At 60.2% G+C, this 7,729-nt stretch overlaps 1 long non-coding RNA gene across 1 annotated transcript; it reads left to right on the top strand.

The window, feature by feature from the left end:
- Window positions 1-2,758: 2,758 nt before the first annotated feature.
- LOC125620454 lies at window positions 2,759-7,723 on the top strand. The gene is made up of 3 exons (XR_007352137.1): window positions 2,759-3,171; window positions 4,187-4,405; window positions 4,898-7,723. It is a non-coding gene; the product is annotated as an uncharacterized LOC125620454 (long non-coding RNA).
- Window positions 7,724-7,729: the final 6 nt, after the last annotated feature.

A 7,729-nucleotide genomic window follows, 5' to 3' on the forward strand; every position in this document is an offset into this window, starting at 1 on the left:
GCCCCAGTCCACCCAGCTGCATGAGGGCCGCGGCCTGGGTTCTCACACTGCGTTCCTCTTGAGTCACATGGCAAAGCCCATCTCGGCTTCCTGCTCCCTGGGTGACTTGCAATGCCCCTGCTCCTGGAGCGGTGGGTGTCCAGGAGAGCCAGGAGACGGGTCCTTCCCAGCTCCTGCAGAGGCCAGGCAGGGACAGTGCCACAGAGGAGGGCCTTGGGCCAGCATCAGTGTGGCCCTGGCACTTAGGGCAGAGCAAGCTGAAGTCAAGAGCCCTGGGCCCCACACACTCAGAAGCAGGGGCCTGGGGAGCATCAGCGTTTCCAGAGGGCCCTTCCCCGGCTCCCCAGGGGCTCCTGCACAGAGAGGGAGAGAGAGGTGGGGGTGGACTCAGCTCAAGGGGCAGGGACAGAGTTTTGAGGGGGGGCTTCCCCCCTCAGGAAGGGTGGGGGAGAGGGGATGGAGTTCAACCGTCGTGCAGATGCAGAGACAGCACAAGCCTTTAACCTAGCGGGGTATTTTCAAGATTTCTGGCAGCTCATAAACTTCAGAGGAGCTTGGTGAACTACTGTTTGACGATCCCATGTGTCTAGATCTGGCCTTTTCCAGTCTTGGGTCTAGCCCCACGTCACGGGCTCTTGCAGATGGCCTGGGGAGGGGACTGGAGGATGCCCCTCTGCCTCTGTCCTGACAGCCCTGAGCTCCTGGGGCTGGGGGTAGGAGGGCAGCCAGGCCAGTCTGTGGTCTTGGGAGGCCCCATCTCATCAGTCAGCAGGGGACAATGACTCAGAGGGTTGCGCTGGTGACTTGGGAGGAAGCAGGGAACCCTGGCGCCACAGCTCCCCTGCAAGAATGGAGCAAGGGCAAAGTCACATGGGCTGTGTCAGTCATCGCTGGTAGAAGAGCCCAGCCTAATGGGCTTCAACACAAAGAAACTGGTTTTTGTCCAAAGGAACTGAAAAATATGTGGGGAATCTCAGTTCAGTTGTGTCACCTGCCTGTGTCAATAGGACACCGAAAGACAAGGCACGAGACTGGCCCCCTGCGTCACTCTGAGGACTGGAAGGCCCTGTCCCCTTTGTGCTGGGCTGACCCAGGCAGGTGCACCTCTCTGGACAGGTGTGTCTAGGTGTGCTGGACCAGGGTGGCCCTGTCAGGGGCTCTGGAGGTGACCCTGCTGATCCCAGGGGAACAGGTGCTCAGGGGTGCAGCTGTTCCAAAGCAAGGACTCATCCTCCTTACAGGTGACCTCAGCCTGGGGGAGCTGAGCCTGCAGCTTGGAGCTGGATCAGCCTTTAAAGAAAGGGCTCAGGGGAGGAAGAGGCCCTCAGGCCTGGACCGAGGACCTGGCTGCCTGGCACCCCGTCCCCACCCTCAGCCTGTGTCCCTCCCCTCTGGGCTCAGGGACCAATGCTGTGGAGGGGAGCTTGACCCCAGCCCTCCTCCTTCCTCGCCTGCAGGCCTGAGCTTGGCCCTGGCTGCTGTGAATTGGTCTGACCTGGTTCCTAACGGGAGCCTCTGCCTTCAGTCACCGCTGCCCTCGAGGCCTGGCTCTGATCCTGCAGCCCCCGTACCTCTCCACCAAGCCCACCCTCCCTCACCGGCACCTGCAGGACCCTGTCCCTGCCGCAGCAGCCTTAGTAATAATCAGGGCGGTCAGCGAGGGGCCGGCGGTGCTGCCTCCTCTCAGCGCCTCCCACACCCATCTCACTTCACCTCTGAGCAGCCCTTAGAGATTCTGGTTTGATTTGCTAAAAATCCATTTAACAAATAGCCAATTCACCAAATGACCAATTTACCCAAATCAATTTGCTCACTGATCCATGCAAGGTCCAGAGACAGGCAGGCACCTTAGCCCTGCTCTGGGCCTCAAAGCCAGGCAGCTGCTTCACCAGAGAGGCAGAAGCAGAGACAAACAGCAGGTCTGGAGGGCAGAGCACGCGGGCGAAACCTGGTACTTCCCTCAGTGGCTGTGGAAGGAACCCGCCCCACCCAATTGACGAATTGCTTCTCTGCGAGTGGGCTTCCTGAGATGAAGAGACCGAGGCTCAGAGAAGTCGGATCACTAGCTCAAGATGACCCAGCAGGTGAGAAGGAGCTGGGGTCCAGTTGGGGGGCCTCCTGCAAGTCACTCACCCTCCCAGCCTCCTCTCCTATCCATGAAAAATGGAGTTGAACTGGGTTATCTCTGAGACCGTCCTGGGCTCAGAGACAGTAAGCAACCTGCCCCAGATCACACAGCAAGTCATTAAGGGAACAGTACCTACTATGGTCTGTCCCTCTTCCCTGCTGCCACAGTCACACAGCCTCCAGGGACACCTCTTAAATATCAACCTTTTTTTTTTTTTATCACTTTACTAGGCAAAAAAACTGGCTATGTCAAGAAATGAGTGAAAAATCACACAAATTAGTTCCAGACACAACGTGACCCTTTTCTCCCCTCTGCAGTTTCAGCTGCCAGAATCACCTCCGAACACAGAGTGGTCAGTGCTCCTCTGGGTCAGCCCCACAGCGGGTCCTAGGTCACTGCCTTCAGGTGGGGAACCCCCAAATCCTGGAGGGTTTCTTCAAACAGAGGCTTGGGCCCGCATGCCCTCAGGGTGGCCCTGGGGGCAAATGTGAGCAATGCAGGGGGGTCAAGATCGAAGGGGGGCCTTTGGCTCAAGGTCACAGCTGGGCTCAGCTGGAGATCAGGATGTTCCTGGGTGTAGCTTCTTGGGAGGGGATGGTGCAGGCTGAGGCTGGGGGTGAGGTGGGGAGGGGGACTGGCAGGCTGCTCCTTTAGACTTGGGCTTTTCTGAGTGGAAATGCCCACCCTGGGGCACGTGGCTGTTCCTACCCCCAGGAAGTTGGATTTTGCGGGGTCCAGCAGGTGTCCCCACACCTCTCTGGTCTTGAAGTCTCCAATTAAGAACGCTGTTTGTGTATCTGTGTGACCTCACTGTCCTCAAGGGCTGGCACTCAACTTGGCACTCAGGACCCAGCACCCCCTCCCCGTTCTGGAGGCTGGAGGACGGGCAGCTCCAGGCACAGGAGAACCCAGGCCCCGAGGCTCTGGGAAGCCCCTCCAGTGGCTTCCAGCACAGATCGGTGGCAGCAGGAAGAGGATCAGAGCAGCCTCCACCTGGCTGGTTGGCCTGGGAGCCACCAGAGACCCTCCATGAGCCCTCAGAGGTGGGTGTACAGGACCACAGCTCCCTGTAGGGTGCAGGGAGGGGGACCCAGAAGGAACTCAGAGCTGGCAAGGTCCTTCTCTACCTGCTGCCTGCGGCATTTCCACCCACAGGCCCGGGAGGCCCTGGGACTGGCAGAAGCTGCGTCCGTCCTGCTGGAGTGTCCCGCCCAGGGCCCCCACAGAGTCCCTGCAGCTCCACGGCCAGCGCCTTTCCCCATGAGACCACCTGACCCCGTCACGGTTTGAAGGGAAGCACCCTGTCTACAGCCCTGGGGCTGTGGTGCCCTGTGGGATAGCAGTGGCCCTGCACGGGCTGTCATTTGTCCTACCCATTTGTACACAGGACACAGAGAGCCCCCCCTCCCCATTTTATTTTCTTTAAACAAATCCACTTTCTACCTCCACGTGGAGGGTGGAGTGTGTCTGGATAACAGAGGTCTAGAAACAGAAATCATTTGTGCAGGTTTTACTGCCCTCCCCCCATGGTCACCGCTGTCCCTGCCTGGGATGACTCGGCTGGCTGTGTGTTCCCAAGCCCTGAGATTCCCTCCCCCCAGCCGAATGGACTTGTTCCCTCTTTCCTTCCCTGCTTTCCTCTCTCTCATCCTCCCTTGCTGATCATAACACCTGCGAACAGCCAAACAGAATTTCAGAATGGTTCTGTCTTATTAATGAGGGTTCAGTGCCTCGGTTCTGGAGCTCTGAGACAGGGGTGGGAATCAACATTTCCCTGCCTGGTAGAAAGCAGGGATTAGTCCAGGGCGCCGAGTTCTTTTTAAGGAACTTTAGCATGGAGACCCTGGGGGCAGCCCATGGGTCTCCAGCAGAGACCCCAGCAGAGACCCCACGGGGAGAGCAGGAATTCAGAGCAGGGGAAGGCTGCGGGTGAGAGAGATGTTGAGCTCCAGGCAGGACTGAGGAGACCCCTGCTGGGGGCTGGAGCCAGGCTGCCCACCCTGCTAGGCTGCCTTGGGCCCTCCCAGGAGGTTTGCTGATTTGCGAGACCCTTCCCAGGTTTTCCCCAACCCCGATCCCCGGACCTGCCACCCCATCATGCTGCATCGGCTCACAGTGGTGAAGGTCAGCCACCTAGGGAGCAGCCAGAGGAGCACAAGAGACTGATGGAGCAAGGACAACAGGCACAGACGCAATGGCTGCGACCAGTACTGAACACTACAGGAGTCTCCGTCTGTGACTGGATCTGCCCCACCTCTGGGGACCCGAAGGGCACAAGTGAGCATCCTCTCCAGGTGGCCTTTCCTGCCTGGCGCCCTCTCCCTGACTGCTCCTCCTCCAGGAGAGGAGGTGAGTGATGAGGGTCCCTGGAGCAGAGTGGCCTCGTCACATTCCCAGGTCCTGGTGGCCATCTCCGCCCTGGGGATTCAGGTCAAGCTGCGCCAGGCCAGGTGTGGTCTCTGGGTTGGCTGCTCGTGTCAGGCAGGGCCAGGACAGAGGGGTGGGTGGTCACAGGAAGCAACTTCAGGCTCCGCTTCAGCCGTCAGGTGGCCCTGTCAGGTGGTGACCTCCTGTTCCTGTAGGATTTCAAGTTATTGTTCATAGGACCCAGAGGAGGGGGCTTCTGCGTCACCAGGTGGAGCTGGGCTGAGGTTCTGACCCTGTGCCAATTTCAACTCCACCCTGCATTCCTGGGGTGGCACAGAGTGGGGTCGCGGGGTCTCCCGAGGGACCCTCCATTCCTAAGTCTTTGGTTCTCACTCTCCGCAGACGTCTGTGATCCTGCAGTTCCAGGCTCCGTGAAAGGGGGGCGCTGGGAGTCTGCACTCAGTCTCCACGAGGGCGCAGCTGAGTCTGTGAGAGAAGCTCTGACCCCAAGATTCCGCGACGCAGATGCCGCGGAGGGACGGCGAGATGGCGAGATCCGAAAATCCCCCGCAGCGAGAGGAGGACGGTTCCAGACCTCCTCGTGCCTCAGGATCTGCAGGAGGACAAGGTGGAGCAGGGGATCTCTGGGGTCCTGGTTACTGATTCATTCCGCCCCACTCCCCTGCCATGGCCGGGTTCACCCCAGACTCTCCCCTCGAGGATCCAGGGTTCTGGGGGGTGAACCAAACATCCCAGAAGCCCCCACCTGAGGGGCTCCCCTCCTCCACCTGAACCTGGTCAACCTGCCAGCAGAACTAGCCCTCCCAGGAAGGAGCCTGCAAACTGCCTTCTGGATTCCTCCACTCACCTCCTGGAGAATGGATCTCCAGCCCAGGGAGGGGACTGGGGAGCCGCCTGGCTTCTCTCCTCACCCCAGGCCAGGACGGGTGGTGTGTGTGTGCACCCTGACTGCCGCCCAGCTCCCCAGCGGAGCTGTCTATTGAACTAACCCAGGTTAATCCAACCCCAGGGACTCCTGCGTCTGCTCCTCACCAGGGCTAAATGGGCCCTGAAGCCCCAGGGGACAAAGCCCAGGGGGCCAAGGCCCCAGCAGACGGACACCCAGCTGAGCAGATTTTCCCCTGGGATATTAATTACAGGAGGACAGCAGGCGCACTCAGATGCCAGCAGAAATTTTCTGGTGCAGTTCGCTCAGATAAGAAGCAGCAGGAGTGGGGACCAGCGGCCCGCTGTCACTCAGCCTGTCTCCTCCTCTGATGGCCGCCCACTCCACAGGGCCCCTCCCACAGCCACTGTCTGGTCTGCGGTGCTCTCTGTGGGCTCTGAACAGGGCTGTCCTGCCAGGCCCTGTTCAGCTTCTCTGGAAGATTCTCTTCCTGGGCAGAGAGAGGCTTGAATTCCGGAGGAGCTGGGCCTTGCTTGAGTTCCCCAGGACGTCCCAGGAGGCCTCCATACCAGTCCCTGAGCAGGGAGGCAGGGTCCCGGTGCCTACAGCAGAGGGATTCAGGGTGCAGAGCCCAGCAGCCCCAGCCTTGGAGGTGAGACACTCCACTCTGTACCTCAGGAACCTCCCAGAAATGCCCCTGGCCTGGCCTGAGCCCCTGTGAGCTGCAGGGGGCTGGGATCTGACCCATGGGGCAGGGGACCCAGGCTCACAACCCAGGCTCTTCCTCAGAGGCTTCCAGCATCTTCCAGTGTAGAGCTCAGGGCCCTGTAGGCCTGTGCCCTCTCCCACTTCCAGGATGCAGAGAGCAGCCACTCTGCCTTCTCCCTGTGTGGTGCCTGTCCCCTTTGGGGGCCTCAGCTGCCCTATCCACTGCTGGATAGCCCTGGATAGGGTTCCTGTTCTCTCCAAAGTAGTGCTACTTACAAGGAAACCACAGGGACCCCAAAGCAGGGCCTCAGGGAGCTGCTAATTCTTCCAAGGGACCTGGTCTCACTATCAGATTCCAGCATTGAGTGACACCATTGAGTGACACACCGAGGCAGGAGCTGGTGCCAGCAATAGCATGACTCTAGGAGGATCAAGGGGGGACCTCCCGAGCCTGAGCCACAGGCAGACCGTCTAGGCCACAGTGGGGCCCAGAGACAGTGGTTCACGGCCACCAGGGTCACACTTGACTGGGTGGAAAAGGCAGCCAGGGTTCCAGGGGTGCAGACATCCCGACCCACCCCAGGAAGCCCCCATCAGTACCCCACACCCCTCGCCTGCCTGCTCCAGGGTGGGGACGGAGCTGCTTGGGAGAGGAGAGGGAGGGTGGCTCAGGGCCAGGACCAGGGCTCACAGGGACCAGGCAGCAGGATACTCCTCAAGTCACTGTCTCAGGCAGGACATGAGCAGAGGGGCCTCGCCTGCCCCAGGCCAAGGCAGGGCAGTCCTTAGGTCCCAGCCGCAGCCAGCAGCCTAGTGTGGGGACGATGCCCTGTGCAGCCAGAGCATCAGGGGACAGACCAGAGCTGAGCGGCCTCATTAGGCTCCGACCTATTTTCTGCTTCCGGCCTGCACTGGGGTGGCTGCCATAGTAACCTCACAGACCGAGGTGACAGGCAGCTCCTGGACATACCCAAGGGGACATCTCAGACCCCAGAGTCTGTGGGACCTGGGGAGACAAACCAGGGCGTTGAGGGAGGGGTGTCCTGGGAGAGGGGGAGCAGGGGAGGGTGCGTTTTGCGCCCCGCCCCTCCCAGCCCTTGGGGACCCTCGAACGTGGTCCTATTTAATCTTCACAACCTTACAGAGCTGCAGGTCGGCCACCTTGAGCGCCAGCTCCCTGGGCCCTGCACTCTATACCCACTGGCTCTTTGGGGGCTCCACATCCTGCTGCTGAAGGAATCATGCTCCCCATCTCCCAGGGGTCACCCTGAGCCTCTGGGAGGCACAGCCACAGGGCCACAGCTGCATGGCTCACGGTCAGTGCCCACAGGGCCACAGAGCCAGACTCCCGGGCTGCTCTTTGAATCATGGAGACCCTGATCTCTCCTGGTGCCTGCAGGCTTCTTGGAACCCATGGGTCAGAGTTCAGTCAGGACACAGGAACCGCACAGTGATCTGAAGGGGTGGCATTTATTATAAAGAAAGAGCTATGGGCGGGGAGTGGCTGGTGGGAGGCAGGAGCCAACATGAACAGAATCCTAGGGCTGACACCACCTTGGAAGGTGGGGTTCCCCAAAGCTGGGGTTCAGGCCTCGTGGAGGTCTGTGGTTGCAGCCCCC

The sequence above is a fragment of the Marmota marmota genome, unplaced genomic scaffold (genome assembly GCF_001458135.2).
Source record: "Marmota marmota marmota unplaced genomic scaffold, marMar, whole genome shotgun sequence".
NCBI classification, from domain to species: domain Eukaryota; kingdom Metazoa; phylum Chordata; class Mammalia; order Rodentia; family Sciuridae; genus Marmota; species Marmota marmota.